This window comes from Lissotriton helveticus, chromosome 2_2, assembly GCF_964261635.1.
Source record: "Lissotriton helveticus chromosome 2_2, aLisHel1.1, whole genome shotgun sequence".
Classification (NCBI taxonomy): Eukaryota; Metazoa; Chordata; class Amphibia; order Caudata; family Salamandridae; genus Lissotriton; species Lissotriton helveticus.
The window spans coordinates 518992120-519008798 of record NC_136060.1 but is presented as its reverse complement, the minus strand read 5'-3'; the positions used below and the strand labels follow the sequence as shown (position 1 = coordinate 519008798).

Sequence of the window (16679 nt, the reverse complement as noted above, 5' to 3'; positions counted from 1 at the left end):
CAGTCACTACCACAGTGATGGGATCGCCTCTCACACTATATGTAGAGCAGTCACTTCCATAGTGATGGGATCGCCTGTCACACTATATGTAGAGCAGTCACTACAATAGTGATGGGATCGCCACTCACACTCTATGTAGAGCAGGCACTACCATAGTGATGGGATCGCCACTCACACTATATGTAGGGCAGTCACTACCACAGTGATGGGATCGCCACTCACACTATATGTAGAGCAGTCTCTACCACAGTGATGGGATCGCCACTCACACTATATGTAGAGCAGTCACTACCACAGTGATGGGATCGCCACTCACACTATATATAGAGCAGTCACTACCATAGTGATGGGATCGCCACTCACACTATATGTAGAGCAGTCACTACCACTGTGATGGGATCGCCACTCACACTATATGTAGAGCAGTCACTACCATAGTGATGGGATCGCCACTCACACTATATGTAGAGCAGTCACTACCACAGTGATGGGATCGCCACTCACACTATATGTAGAGCAGGCACTACCACAGTGATGGGATCGCCACTCACACTATATGTAGAGCAGTCACTACCATAGTGATGGGATCGCCACTCACACTATATGTAGAGCAGTCACTACCTTAGTGATGGGATCGCCACTCACACTATATGTAGAGCATGCGGTATTTGCCATCCTACAGTAAGCCAAGGGCACCCTCCCTACCCAGAGGGCCTCCGGCTATAAAGTGATACAGCGCACCGCTAGCAGCGATGGTAGTGAAAGTAACACGGTCAATCCGGTAACATTGTTTGCACACCCAGATATGGACAATGAACAGGTGCATGACTGTGGCACATATATACCTGATGACGTCAGGGTGGTAAGAGAAAACCCTATCCCAGGGAGCACCCTGCTCTTTGCCGAGGGTTCCTAAATTCCTTCATAGATCAGGAAACAGGGATCAGACATTCCAGAGCAGCAGTTGTCAAGGCTGAACAGCGGCATTCTTCTGATACGTTACACATTGTAAGCCAGATGTCACTGCCTACTCACTTTTTGCAACAAGCAGCAGAATTAGTGGGCATCATTGAGGCACTACACCAGGCTAAGGGGTTAGAGGTGACTGTCTGTTCAGACTCAGCATGTGTTACCACTGCAATACACTCTGGTATTCACAGATGGGAAAGGAGGGGATTTCTCAAATCTGATGGGTCACCAGTAAGGCACAAAGACTTATTATCGAGGAGGAGGAGCTACGCGCGGATCCAAGATGGACGCGTGAGCAAAGGGCTCCCGAGACCGCTTCCGCCACCCTCATCTATCCTGACACGAATCCTGATTTGGACGACGGGTATTTTTTGCTGATGCCCTGCTGATATTGATAACTTTTTCTAAAACCCGATTTGGCCGCTGGGGACTGGACTTGCTGCACCTCGCAATCTGAGGCCTACGGTAGAGGCCATCCGGGGGCTTGAGTTCCCGAGGTGCCCAGGTGGCAATCGAACAACAACGGCTGGAGAGACGCTTCCGCTACCCCTGTGGTACTTTCGGTTTCGATTTTGGTCATTGTTGACGCCAACTCATTGCTGATTGATACTGCTGCCCTGGTCTGGTCGTCAATTCTACTCTGGCTGTCGTTCTTCGACCTCTCGACCCAACAAGCTTGCCATAGAGGGTATCATTTTGACCAGATCCCAGAGGTCCCGTCGGAGCTCGTCGTCCATCATGGCGGGCAGGACGGACGTTGAGAGACGCAACACCAGAGGCCCGAATCGAGGAGGGGCTGTTCAGGCCCAGACTATAGATCGGTTTACTCGCCCGAAGGGATCCCCGGGTGGACCGAGCAGGGCCCTCGGGGAGGCTGGTGACGGTACTCCTGTGACTGAAGAGCCGACTGTAACGGATGTCATGGGCGCCATTGCCAGTATCCAAACTGCGATGGGTCAGCAGTATGAAACTCTAGCTACTAAGTTGGACACGGTGGCAATCGAGGTCAACCTCATCAGGACGGACCTGGGAAAAACCAATGAACGAGTCAAGTCCCTGGACATTAAGACAGCGAGCCTGACTACGGATGTCTCGGATCTTCAGACCGAGGTCCGTGATCTTCGCATGGCCAGAGACTCGTTCGCCCGTCGGCTGGATTATTTCGAGAGCCGGGCCAGGCGCAATAATGTCCGCATCGTAGGTGTTCCGGAGAACTCTACAGACGTGCCTACAGACCTTTTGGTGGAGGACCTTATCCGGAACCACTTGGCACCAAAGGGCCTTAGTAATCTTTTTGCGGTGGAGCGTGCTCATAGAATTCCAGGTGGGAAGCCCAAGCTTGGTGCCGCTCCGAGGCCTATAATAACCAGGATTTTTAATTTTCGAGACAGGGACGCTATCCTGCAGGCCTCCCGTACTAATGGTCCCACTAAGTTTGAAAATGTGTCGGTCAGTTTCTATCCGGACTTTATGCAGGCGGTGCAGAAGCAACGTATGGGCTTTACGGGGGTGAAAAGACGTCTCAGGGACATGGAACTGAAATATGCCATGCTTTTTCCGGCTCGCCTGAGGATTGAACATAATGAACGTGCATTTTTCTTTGATCGCCCCGAGGTGGCCAGTGACTGGCTGGACAACCTGCCGACACAGCGCACCAGCCCGGAGAGCTCGAGGGGCGCCGAGGGCGGCTTGGAAGAACAGGAGTAGTGAGTCGGTGCCGCGGAGCCGATTTTTGGACGCTTTGCAGTGGCTCTGTGATAGCGATGTTTATACGTTGTGGATACCCGGGGTGGGGGGATTCGGGACTCTTCCTCCTCAGGGGACGTTTTTCTCTCTCTTCTTGTAGGTTAGTTTAATGGGGCGACAGCCACACTGAAAGTTGGGGTGGCTTTTTGGTCTACCGCAGGGGTGCAGGGTGGGGGGTTGTGTGTTGAGGGTTCCTTTGGGGGTAGTGGGGGGCTCCTTTCTTGTTTGCTTGTTTCGAGGCTCCGATTTGGTCGCTATTTTATCCTCTGTGCCTGTTTTGTGGCGGGGGGACTGTTTGTTCTTGTCTGTGATGGGGGGTAGGGGGCTGAGGGTGCTGAGCTGGAACGTTAATGGTCTCGGGGATAGGATAAAACGGGGAATAGTTTTACAGTATTTGAAGCGACACTCCCCGGATATAGTTTTACTACAGGAGACGCATCTTGTAGGAAATCCGTGCCACGCACTGAATAGACGAGGCTACCGCTTGGTGGCCACCTCTGGATTCACCACTGGATCGAGGGGGGCGGGTATCCTGGTTAGAAACTCCCTCCCCCTCGAAGTAGATGACAAGGTGCTAGATGATAGGGGCCGCTAGGCCGCTGTTGTGGGTCGATGGGAGGGGAAGACGATCTCCATTTTGTCTGTGTATGTTCCCCCTGGTCTCCAGTCCACCACGTTTTCTGATTTGGGTGGGGTGGTCCTGGGACTCCCCGATGGCTTGCTGGTAGTGGGTGGCGATTTTAATTCGGTTGTCAGTGGAGAGGAGGATCATAGCCCTCATAGAACCCTCCCCACGTCGCAGTTGTGGCTGTGGAACTTCTTGGACATATTGGGATTAGCGGATTGTTGGAGGCAACTCCATCCTGGACAGCTCCAGTACACCTTTTATTCAGGGGCTCATGGTAGTCTCTCGAGACTCGATTACATCCTTATACCAGCGACGCAGATGGTCTCCGTGAGGGAAATTAAGCACTTGGCAAGGGGGATCTCGGACCACTCCCCACTATGGCTTACTATTGACGTGCGGCTGGAGTCCGGGGGTCGGGTCGCTCCTATTAATCCGTGGCATCTTCGTAACCCCAACATTGGTACGGAAGTGGTTAAGTGTATGGATTACTACTTTGCTGAGAATGAAGGGTCAGTATCCTCCCTGTTTCTTTATGGGAGGCATACAAAACTGTGATCCGGGGTCAGACTCTCTCTTTGATTGCTAGCGAGAAGGGGCGCAGAACTATGGAAGTGGTACGTCTGGAAAACGATATCTCTGAGTTGGAGGAGCAGATGGAGTCTGGAACTACGCCTGATAGCTTGCACTCCTTAGCGCTTAAGCAGTCTGACTACAGAGCTCTGGTGACTGATGCGGCTAAGGCGATGAATCGTGAGCAGCAGGGGCGCCTGTATGATGTTGGTGACAAGGCGGGGAAATTGATTGCTTGGCTTGACAGAAGGGATAGATTGAATCGGGCGGTGCCTGTTATTGAGCGAGTGGATGGTGTGCGAGTGGTGGACCCGGTCGAGATAGTAGAGGTCTTTGCCCAGCACTTTCAGAAGGTCTGCGCGCCGGTCTCGGACAGACTTGAGGAGGACTCGCACCTGTTGCTCGGCGATCTAACGTTGCCTAGTCTGTCGGACTCGGACAGGGAGCTTATGGAGGCGGATTTCTCTACCGATGAAGTAGCGCTCGCTATCCGTGCACTTCGCTCGGGTAGGGCTTCGGGCCCGAACGGTTTGCCAGTCGAGCTGTATAAGTTGTGCCCCGACAAAAAGGCGCCATACCTTCGTTGGATGTTCTTGGCGTCGCGAGATCTCGGGCTTCTCCCCCGGGATCAGAGATTGGCGTCCATTGTGGTCACCCACAAGGATGGAAAGCCTCGGGAATACTGTTCGTCATATCGGCCGATCTCGCTTTTGAATGTGGAGCCTAAGGTTCTTGCTAGGATCTTGGCGAGCCGAATGGTTACGGTGATTGGCGATTTGGTACACCCTGATCAGTCCGGGTTTATCCCCCACCGTAATACCGCACTCAATCTTCGACGCCTACACGGTGTCTTGGCGAGGGCGGGATCTCTTGCGGAACCACCCATTTTGGTCTCCCTTGACGCCTCGATGGCCTTCGACACGGTGGAATGGCCTTATTTGTGGGCTGCCCTTGCCAAGTTTGGCTTCGGTCCTAAGTTTATCGGGTGGGTTAGACTTTTGTATGAGCAACCGCTGGCACAGGTGGTGGTTAACGGAAGGGCCTCGGATCCTTTTGTCCTCGGTCGGGGCACGAGACAGGGTTGCCCTCTGTCGCCTCTCCTTTTAGCGCTTGCTCTTGAACCCCTTGCCGCGTGGCTCCGTTGGGAGCCCTCGCTCAGGGGCATACGGTGGTCCCCTACCTTCGAGGATCGGGTGCCGCTTTATGCCGATGATATACTGTTGTACCTTACTTCTCCCCGTAAGTCGTTAGGTGTCCTGTTTGACGTCCTGAGCTCTTTCGGGAAGAACTCTGGTTTGGTTATCAACTGGGCTAAATCCTGAATTTACCCACTTACAGGTGGACAACCTTCTTTGCCCCGTTTCTGCCCTGTACCTGTCTCCAGTGTTGGTTTCAAGTACTTGGGGATTTACATTTCTATGGACCCCAAGGTACGTTTTGAGCGGAATCTACTGCCTTCGCTTGCCCGACTTCGGTCGGATGTAGCGGCGTGGTGTGGATTGCCTCTGCCCCCCTTGGGGAGAGCGGCCTTGTTTAAAATGATGTCTCTTCCTCGATTCCTATACGCCATCCAGAACAGGCTCGATCTGGTTCCAGCTGGCTATTTCCGTGAAATCGAGGGCCTCCAGAGGAAATTGGTTTGGGGCGGGCGGCCGCGCATAGCGTTGGCGAAATTGACTTTGCCCTGGTATGACGGTGGTATAGCTTTGCCGGATGTCAAACGCTATTATTGGGCGTCTCAGTTAAGTGCTATTAACCACGCCATGTATGGTCCTGTTCCTAATCCAGCTTATGATATTGATAGTTGGCAACTACCGGGGGGCGATTATAATAGAGCGCTTTACTCCAGAACGGACAGGAGGGGTCTGACGGGCCCCACTGCGGTGGCAATACGTGTGTGGGATAGTGCAACATCGGCCACGGGCTGGACTGATAAACTCACTAGGGCGACTCCCCTATATGCAGCTGAGAAATTGGGTGGTCTGTGGTCCTCGAAGGGATTCGATAGATGGGACCTTATCGGTATCAGCAAAGTGGGTGACCTTTGGGCCACTAATAGAGTCAAAACTTTTGACGAGTTGAAACGGGAATATAAGCTGAGTGATAGGGAATATTTCCGATATCTTCAGGTCCGCCATGCACTTGATTCAGTCTTTCCTGCTGGTACTTCGATCCCTGAGACTTCTCCCCTGGAAGATAGAGTGCTGGATGGACATGTCCCTGACAGCACTATCTCCCTCATATATAAAAAACTTATTAATGCCCGTTCGGACCTTCTTGTACAGCTACGAGAGGCATGGACTGGTGACGGTCTGGAGTTGGACGATGAGGACTGGCAGGCTGCGATATCCTCCCCAAAAGAAGTCGCTATTCCGGCGCGTCTTCGACTGGTGCAGCTGAAAATTCTACATCGTATCTATGTCACGGGTCCACGATTGATACATATGGGTTATTCTGTGGATGGGTTATGTCGGCGTGGGTGTGGTTTGCTTGCTACCTTCCTCCACATTATGTGGGAATGCCCGGCGGTAGTGGTTTTCTGGACTCGAGTGCATGCGGTGAAGGGTGAGGTGACTGGTGTCGGGCTACTCCCCGAGGCCAGACGCTGTTTGCTGAATATTTGGGAACCGAATGACTGTACCGTTGCTCAGACTCAATGGGTCACACTGGGCAACATGATTGCAAAGAGAGATATCGCTCAACTCTGGGGGTCTCATAGGGCCCCATTGGTCTCGACCTGGGAGGAGAACATGGACTGGTGCATGTTCAGAGAAAAATTTGTATACATCTCCCGAGGTAGGCCTAAGAAGTGGGGAAGGATTTGGGGTCAGTGGAACTCATACCGTGGAGAGATTTGTGACCCTCCCCTTGCAGAGCCCCCTGACACTCCAAGGTCTCCTTGACTGTACGTTCCAGTACTTTGATTTTCTGTTCTTTGTGAAGTGCTGCTCACTCTTGGTCCCCGCTCCCCACCACCATGACTTTTTGATGCTTGCTTCTCGTCTGTCTCCCCCCTACCGCACGTAGCAGTCCTTATACTGATACTTTTGCCTCAATTCTTTTTCTTGTGTTTTTTTTCTTTTGTTGTTTGTATATAGTAAAATATAAAACCTTTTATTTATCCTCATCTGCCATATGCTCCGAATCGCATCATGCTTTTACGCTGCCGGGCCCTCGGGTTGTCGGCTGATGAGCTGTGTATTGATTTGTACTTGCTATTTCGTATGACTGACCGGCCTAGATGGTTGTAGGTCTGTATCTGTCTTTATTTTACAAAATAAAGGTTTTTCAAAAAAAAAAAAAAGACTTATTATCGCAGCTGATAAAAGCCTCCAAAGTAACTGTGATAAAATGTGCAGCTCACACTAACCAGCAATACCTCATCTCCAGTGGTAATGTCTTGGCAGACTGGCCCGCAAAAGAGGCGGGAAAAGAATTTCAGCTATTTGCTGATTACGCCTCCACCATGATGACAAGTAGAGAACAGCCTGCTGTCGAACTACCACCTCCCTATACAGAGACAACAAGACTGCATCTGCGCAAGTTACAAGAACAGGCCCTGTTACATGGAAGTGAGTTGTGGGGGCGGCGAGGCTGCCCCCAGTCAGCATCAGATTTTATTTATAGGAAGGAGAGCACAGGCAAGTCAGTGATGCCACAAGCACTGTTGCTCACAGCCATAGATCAACTCCACCTCCCAGCACAGAACGCGAAGGAATATCCCCTGGCCACCCTGCAAGCAGACTGGTTCATTCCTCTATCAGGTGAAATGATTACCATGTACATTGCGGAATGTGCAGTATGCCAACAGCACAGCAACAAATCCACACTAGAGGTGATTACTCCAACAATACCACGCCCGACATGCGCATTCCAAAATATGCATTTGGATTTGTAGACATGATTGACAGATGCCATAATTACAGGTATCTTATTGCGGTTGTTGGCCCATTCTCCCGATGGTTGAAAGCAGGACCTTGTGAAGCTAATGATGCTTAAGCAACAGCTAATTTCTTGATAAGAGAAGTAAATATCTAGGTGGGGCATTTCAGAAGCGATCCGTTCCGATAACGCACTCACTTTGTTGATACAATGTTACATCACATCTCTACCTCCTTGGGGATAAAACACAAACTGTCATCTGTTCATCACCCCCAAAGTAATGGCGTTGTGGAACGCCTGAACGGCCCGCAAAGTTCTTTTCTAATCAGCGATCAAAGAAGGAGAAGTGACCACTGCAGCCCACCAGCCAGGTCCCGTATTCGTTGACCAACAAGTGTACAACCGTAATTTTGTTTGGAAATGGAGGGACCCGAGAATCAAAGGCCCCTTCTGAGTGACAATGAGTACCCCCACAGCGATCGAAGTGGGCGTCAGGAAGCCATGGATGCACCTGTCGGATGTTCGACTGGACCATGCCTTGCATCAGACACCTCCACAGACAGAAAACGAAAAAGAGAGGGGAACAGAGGATCAGCTGTAAAAACCCATCCACCCAATGCACAAGTGGAACAATTTCTCGACTCTGCAACTCAACAGTTATTTATTTCTGCTTTATTTTGTATTTCTGTTTAATTTTTCCTTATATGTCTTTTTATGTTGCTGTTTACCTTGCTCTTTTACAATGACTCATACCTCAGATCAGGTCAAAATGACGTGCACCTGCAGAGACAGAGTTACACATAACAATGCATCTCATAGTATTCATGTTAACTTATTAGATAACATGCGGTACCAACCCATGACAGAGAACAAAACTTCAAATGACTCATGCTTCTAGTGCTCACCGATACCCCATGCCACAGGGTCAGAGAGATTACATTCTATTAAAGACGTTTCTCCAAAGGTGATTGGATGCCAAATACACCCATGTCTATGTATGGTTAAAGCACATTTCCAGCTCACAAAAATAGCAGCATCCAAGATAGTTGTTAACACCACTAAGGGCCTGATTCTGATGCAGTTAGGAAGGCCTCCTACTGGCATTTGCTCCTTCCGAATTGGATCAGGAACGTGTCTTCCCAACCCAGGACCCAATTACGATGGTGTTAGGAACATATGCTCCCACTGAAGTCAATGGGAGTCCAACCACATCGTATCGGGAAGCATCCGGATGCATCGTACTCCATCGGTCGGACTCTCCCGATCCGAGTGGGTCTGAAACCATTTCCAAACCGATTCGTTCAGGAGGCTTTCCAACCCACATCAGGATCAGGCCCTTAGTGTGAAAGAAACGCAGCCAGTCTACAAATACTAACGGACACTCAGGCCATTCAAAACGCATTTAAAGAACTTGAGCTCAGGAGACAGAGGCCCCTGGATTCAAGATGGATAAAGAAGATATTAGAGAAAGGGTTCATGGAGAAAACTGCCCACCAATGCTGTGCAACAATAACAAACTAGCCTACAAGCCGAAATTGTCTGACAGCGCCTCCAGACCAGCCCTTAACATGGTCAGGCGTTGTCAAGTGAAAATGGCATAGGAACTTCACATTAGTTTGTAGTGCAGCGTCTCTGTGGAATGGCACACACAAGAAGAGTAAGGAATCAATTGAGTGCAGGGGAAACATTGGACAGCTATGCCAAGGGGTATACATGGGTAGGAGAGAAGACGAAACCTGTGCATACCATGAAACTGATACCATTTTTTTCTATGTTTCCTAGGAAATATTTGTATAAGTGTGGGTACAAACCACAACTGCAACACCACAATATACAATGCCAACACCTCCGGTATGATAGACTTCTATTTTTAATACAGAGACCTGGCTTATGCACAATTGTCACTGGACTGGAAAGGCCTCTGTTTATTGGTCAGCTTGCACACCCCCTCCCTGGTAATACAAGGAGTGAACATTTCCAGGTTACATGACCATCCTGTGATCTGTCCGACTACCCGGCTCCACCATCATTGGAAGAGAAGAGCTGCAGAATATTATGGCACTACTGTCTGGGAAAATGTCCCCCGGGATCACAGAATGTTCAATGACACCCAACTGTTCTTCTGAAGTGTCTACTGTTTATTCAGACATAAGCAACCACCTGATAGTTGCAGATAACTAGGTGGTATCTGATGAAAGCAATAAATGTCCCTGAAGATGGATTTAATTCAGTGAATGAGGAACTGCGAGCCATGAGGGTAATGCTAATACAGCACAGGTGTGTGCTAGATTAGATGATGGCAATAGGGGAGGGAGGGCAAAATAGGGACTGGTTGCTGTACGTATGTCCCTGCTAATGATGTGAACGATGGAACACCGATGGAGGCAATACAAACTCTGCACAATTTGCAAAAGACAATTGTGAGCGAAGGAGGTGGCCCAGATGAATGGTGTAAGGGTTGGCTTAATAGGCTACAATCCTGGATGTCAGTACTATTTAAGGCCTTGTTGCCTATCGTTGTGGTTTTGCTTTTGAAGTGCTGTTTCTTTCAAATAGTAATAGCATGCTGTAAAAGAGTTAGCACTAAAGTGGGAGGAATGTACATAGCAAAATCACAAGAACAGGTAACAGATTCCTTGAGGAACACACATCAGTTTACATTTAGTACGGACCAGGAGTTAGAAGAAGTAGTTGAAATATCAACCACAGGGGAGAATGTTAAGGAAAATATAAAATGCAAGGAAATCCTAGACAGACAAAAACAACTACCACCATCTCTGACTGCAAAGAGCACTGTAAAACTCTATGTAATTAAAAGACAATTGAGGCCTGGGTTGCACAAGGACAGAGTACGGCTGGGAGGCTCAGGAGAGAGCAGAACACGAGATAAGAAAGTTTCAGTTAAAAAGAGAAACATAGTTAACAAGAGTTGAAAGAATTGAAGATTACAGCACATAAGCATGTACCTCCACTCCCACTCGTGAAAGAGACGTGTTTCAAGCTAGATAAGAGACCCTGAGAACAGCTGAATAACACACACGGGAGAGGTGTAGCGTCACGGCCAGGGCGACTGGCGCTGGAATCTGGGGATCACGGTTTGATTCCTGGTGGCAGATGAGCCCAGCACCATGTGACTCTGGGCAATAGCTCGCTTAATCTTCCCGACGGCCCCCAGCGCCTAGAGACCCTCACGGGTGATTGTGTGCTTTACAAATGTGGATTATTATATTACACACTCGGGAGGACAGGTTAAAGGATAATGAGCTTCAAAGCTTTATCAGGGTTGCAGGATAAGGGGAAGTGATCAGGTAGGCACGAAGGTCACTAATGCAAGTGGTGTGGGGTATGTGGAAATATATAATTGACTTGTCCTATTCTGTGACTTGTTTATTACTTGTTTGTGTAAGATAACATGCATGGAGTCATTGTGGTTTTTGTGAATAAAAGGAGCGGTCTGCTGTGCAGCAGGTTGAGACAGTTTTCAGTCCTACAGAGATGACTGTCTCCTGGCCATTATTTGAGTAAATCTATTTCCTATTGTCAATGACCTGTGTCTTTCATTTTTTCCTAGTTAACATTTGCAATGATGGAACAACAAGTTTGCCTATTGTCGGACATCTTTGATGATACTTTGAGTGAATGGAAATCTATAGCAGGTTCTCCTTTAGCTGACAGATGACACATTTGGCTTAGATCCTGGAAGGCAGAAGCCTTGCAAAAGGCACTATTGATAAAGATTCCTTTTTAAGCATCTAAGCTGTTTGAATCTCAAGTAGAGGAGGTGATCAAGAGGTCGACTAAGGATAGACACTTTCAGCCCCAGCCAACTTTACAACAGGAAGATTTTTGGCACTAAAACGGCATTTAGTTAATCTTTTCAGGTCAAAGCGAGTCAGCCCTATTGAGGGAGGGGGTGAGGCCGGGGAGTCCCTTCTACAGAAAAGTTCCAATCCCAGTAAGCAGCTTGCTCAGCTAAACCCCAGCCAAGTCCTGACTATCGGAACAGGAGTGCATTACCAGTTGGTGGTCGAATCTCTTGTTTTCTGTAAGGCCGGAAGAACTCTATATGGGATCAATGGGTCCAACAGATAGTAGAGACGGGTTTTCAGATTAGATTCTGTGCATTGCCTCCAGATTCCGTGCATAGCCTCCAGATTCCGTGCATAGCCTCCAGATTCTGTGCATAGCCTCCAGATTCTGTGCATTGCCTCCAGATTCCCTGCATAGCCTCCAGAATGTTTCTGTTGGACCACGGTGCCATCAAATTCAGAGAAATAAGAGGCCTTTAGAGAGGGCATCCAGAAATTGTTGGTAAAGGGAGAAACTGAATCAGTTCCAAGGCACCAAAGAGGAAGGGGAACCTATTTGATCCTTTTTTTAATGAAACGTTCAGGCCTGTCTTGGACCTGAAGAATGTGGTACATTCCTCATACTAAGTTCAATATGACGACTCCTAAGAGAGTCTGCCGTTCATCAGTCAGGGGGATTTACTGGCTTCCGTAGACCTACTGGATGTGCCCCTGCAGGTGCCAATGCATCCCAATCCTCAGACGTTCCTGCATTTCTGTGTTCTACATCAACACTACCTGTGCCAGGTACTACCTTTAGGCCTTTCATTGTTTCACAGAGTTTACATGTTATTGGCATTTTGTGTCATTTAACATTCAATGAATGGATTCTTCCGCGGTGCATACAGCGAATGACACAGGCGTTATTTCCCAATAGTAACCACAGTTTCTAATGAGATTGACCCCCTGTGGTGTGAGCTCCCTCATGCTTTCCATACCTGGTGAGTGGCTGAGTTCTTCTTCTGGTTGTTCCAAGGCCCAGAGTCCGGTCCAGGAAGCTGCAGGGTGGTCCAGGCACCGATGGCTGCTGACTCTGGAGCCAGGCCTGGTCCCCCCAAGGCTTGCTTCTCAGAGGGGGGGTGGTTCAAGGGCAGCAAAGGGGAGGTGTTAATGCCTGAGCTCAGAGCAGAGACTGTCACTGATGCAGACACTGCTCCCCCAGTGAGGCCAGGCTTGAGCACAGCCTGTCTTTGTGCTCATTTGCATACGAACCAGCTGAGGAGCCACTTCCTTCTAAATGAGACCCGACGTCACCAGCTCGAGGCCCGGGGTGCACCTGCGAGGGGCTGGGCTGCACCTGCGAGGGGCCTGGGCTGCACCTGCGAGGGGCCCAGGGGCTGCACCTGTGAGGGGCGGGGCTGCACCTGTGAGGGGTCTGGGCTGCACCTGTGAGGGGTCTGGGCTGCACCTGTGAGGGGTCTGGGCTGCACCTGTGAGGGGTCTGGGCTGCACCTGTGAGGGGTCTGGGCTGCACCTGTGAAGGGCGGGGCTGCTCCTGTGAGGGGCCGGGGATGCACCTGTGAGCGGCCTGGGATGCACCTGTGAGGGGCCCGGGGGCTGCACCTGTGAGGGGCCCGGGGGCTGCACCTGTGAGGGGCCCGGGGGCTGCACCTGTGAGGGGCCCGGGCTGCACCTGTGAGCGGCCTGGGCTGCACCTGTGAGGGGCCCGGGGCTGCACCTGTGAGCGGCCTGGGCTGCACCTGTGAGGGGCCTGGGCTGCACCTGTGAGCGGCCCGGGGCTGCACCTGTGAGGGCCTGAGCTGCACCTGTGAGGGGCCTGGGGCTGCACCTGAGAGGGGCCCGGGGGCTGCACCTGTGAGGGCCCCGGGGGCTGCACCTGTGAGGGCCTGGGCTGCACGTGAGAGGGGCCCGGGGGCTGCACCTGTGAGGGCCTGGGATGCACCTGAGAGGGGCCCGGGGGCTGCACCTGTGAGGGGCCGGGGCTGCACCTGTGAGGGGCTGGGAGTATTATTATTATTACTGCCCGCAGCGCTCCCCCCTCCCACCCCTCCAGGGCATACATGGGGCCCCTGGACAAGGCACCAGTGACGTCAGAGGATGGAGCAGGCGAGAGAGGCAGTCATCACTCGACCGTGGGTGCGGAATCAGCATCCGGCACCCGCGTGCAAAAGACAGCAACAGAGCTTTCGGAAAGCGCGCGCATGCGCAAAGGACAGTACAGAGCATCCAGAACCAGCGCACGATTTACTGGCTTCCATAGACCTACTGGATGTGCACCTGCATGTGCCAAGGCATCCCAATCCTCAGACGTTCCTGCATTTCTGTGTTCTACATCAACACTACCTGTGCCAGGTACTACCTTTAGGCCTTTCATTGTTTCACAGAGTTTACATGTTATTGGCATTTTGTGGCATTTAACATTCAAGACATGAATGGATTCTTCCGCGGTGCATACAGTGAATGACAGGCGTTATTTACCAATAGTAACCACAGTTTTTAACCGCATGCGCGCTGCGGGTTTTCCCGCTGTGCGCTGAGAATCGTGGAACCGCGCGGTCCATGACGAGCTCAGCTCGTCATCAGCGTACGAGAGGTGTACCTGATGACGAGCTGAGCTCGTCATCAGCGTGGAAGGGGTTAATGAGATTGACCCCCTGTGGCGGTGAGGCCCCTCATGTTTTCCATACCTGGGTGAGGGGCTGAGTTCTTCTTCTGATTGATCCAAGGCCCAGAGTCCGGTCCAGGAGCTGCAGAGTGGTCCAGGGCCCCGATGGCTGCTGACTCTGGAGCCAGGCCTGGCCCCCCCAAGGCTTGCTTTCCAGAGGGGGGGTTCAAGAGCAGCAAAGGGGAGGGGCTCCTGTCACTGATGCAGACACTGCTCCCCCAGTGATACCCGGTCCCCCCCAAGGCTTGCTTCTCAGAGAAGGGTCGGGGTCACTGATGCAGACACTGCTCCCCCAGTGAGTCCAGGCTCGAGCACAGTCTTTGCACTCATTTGCATACGAACAGCTGATGAGCCACTTCATCCGACGTCACCAGCTCGAGGCCCGGGGGTGCACCTGTGAGGCCCGGGGCTGCACCTTTGAGGGGCCTGGGCTATTATTATTATTCCTGCCCGCAGCGCTCCCCCCTCTCAGCCCTCCGGGGCACACATGGGGCCCTTGGATAGCACCAGTGACGGCAGATGATGGAGCAGGCGAGGGAGGCTGTCAGCACTCGACCATGGTGCGGTATCTGCATCCGGAACCAGCGCGCATGCGCAAAGGACACGCACACGAGTTCCTGTCACCGGCGCGCATGCGCAAAGATCGCGCGCACGGAGTTTGCGCACAATAGGAAGGTCGGAACAGCCGAGCGAAGAAAGGAAACTGCAATTCCGAGCATGCGCAGTAGGAGAATGATGGAGCATGCGCAGTAGGAGAATGATGGAGCATGCGCAGAGACGAAACACGGCTCTTTAGAACATACACAAAGAAGCGCTGTTTGAGCATGCGCACTGAAGCAGCCCCACTCTCCTGCGCATGCGCAGACACGGAAGAGGCCTAAGATGCGGCAACACGAGCCTTGCTCTGTGCATGTTTTTATTTATTTGTTTATTTATTTATGCGATTTTATATAGCGCGAACTTTACCCGAAGGTGTCAGAGCGCTTTACATAGGACCCAGTTTCAACCATAAGGACTGACGGTTACAATTGGAAAAACAAATTTTCAAATTTTTGACTTACATAAGTGTAGTAACGTAAGCCCGCACAGCAATGGGGCAGTGAGGCCGCTGGGAAAACAGTGGAGAGTGGAGTAGCTACCCACTCCTCCACACCCGTCAAGGAAAGCGCCAACTCCAGCCCCCCCCCCCCCAGCACTGAATGGGCATCGTGCGAGACTGGGGATAAAAAAAAAGAAATAAAGGACTTACCGGGAATTCAGAGGCAGCGAGGCTGTCTGGTGATGTGCCCGCCCAGGGGGTAGTGACTGCGGGGCCGTCGGGAGCAAGCTGCACAAGGCCTGCGCGTTTCCGGGGTGAAGACCGGGAGGTGCCTCGGAGAACCAAAGAAAAACTCAGAGCGAGTGAAAGCAAAGGCGGCAGGCAGCCAGTTCGGGATATACTGCCACCCAGTGGCCAACAGGCAACACTGCAGCCTGCAAGACAAACTTTCCCCCAAAACGATGCAAGGCATACAGATATGCCAGAAGGGTGCAAGGACATTACCCAGTTTGGGGTGACTGAAGGACACTACTGTACCCCCGCAGTGTAATGCTATGGCACCTACTCACATGCCATAGAGTGTCAGAGACTAACAAGGACAATTGTACAGCACACAAAAGGGGCTCAGGGGAAAGTAGTGCCCTCAGGTGCAGCTGCAGGGAAAAGACTACAAATTGCCACACTCGACCGGCAATCACGTCCAGGTTAGATTGCAAACCGCTACACACCCGAAACAAAGAAGCAAACAAGCATTGCACAAGCCTAGGAACGGCCAGCAACAGCACAAGACTGTAGCAGCAAGTGAAGGCGCGGGAACGCGCCAGAAAGGCATAAATACGCCAAGCACGCAGAATTAACGCACCAGGAGAAGGAGTGAGGTAACTCCACGCACGAAGGAGGGCGCAAGGACTGACGCTCGCAAGCAGTGACCAGGAGCAGGAGACAAAACGGAAGCGCAGACCACCTGACGCACAGGGGACAAGCAGAGACCAACTGCCAGCGGAGCGGCACCTGATGGCCACAGGTTGTCGTTGCAACAGCAGGGAAGGAACTGCAGTTCCGTCACCACGGGAACAGAACAGAGGTCCCAAGACTCCCCAGCAAGCAAGTACGACACAGGGAGGAAGTGCGACGACCGTCAACACTGCTCCAAGGTTCCAGAAGAAAAGCAAGCACACCCGTGACGTAACGGGGAGCTGACCTAACACGAAGAAGCTTGGAGTGGCGGCGTAACCCTCCGCACAGAATTGCAGCACAGGAAGAGCGCGGACGAAAGCGCGCCAATGCTCACGCACCGGAACGGAGCGAAGAGTGACCCAATTGAAAACAGCGAAGCGTGGGGACTCACGCAGAAGACCACCCCGTCTGGTC

The 16679-nt window shown here is 51.5% G+C and overlaps 1 protein-coding gene across 1 annotated transcript in view; it reads right to left on the bottom strand.

Moving 5' to 3' along the window:
• Positions 1-14659, bottom strand: part of LOC144821611 (uncharacterized) — a 150518-nt gene extending 135859 nt beyond the window's left edge. The window contains exon 1 of the mRNA XM_078678845.1: positions 14292-14659. The gene's annotated coding sequence lies outside the window, so the exon portion shown is untranslated. The remainder of the gene's footprint in view (positions 1-14291) is intronic.
• Between the last annotated feature and the right edge of the window lie 2020 nt (positions 14660-16679).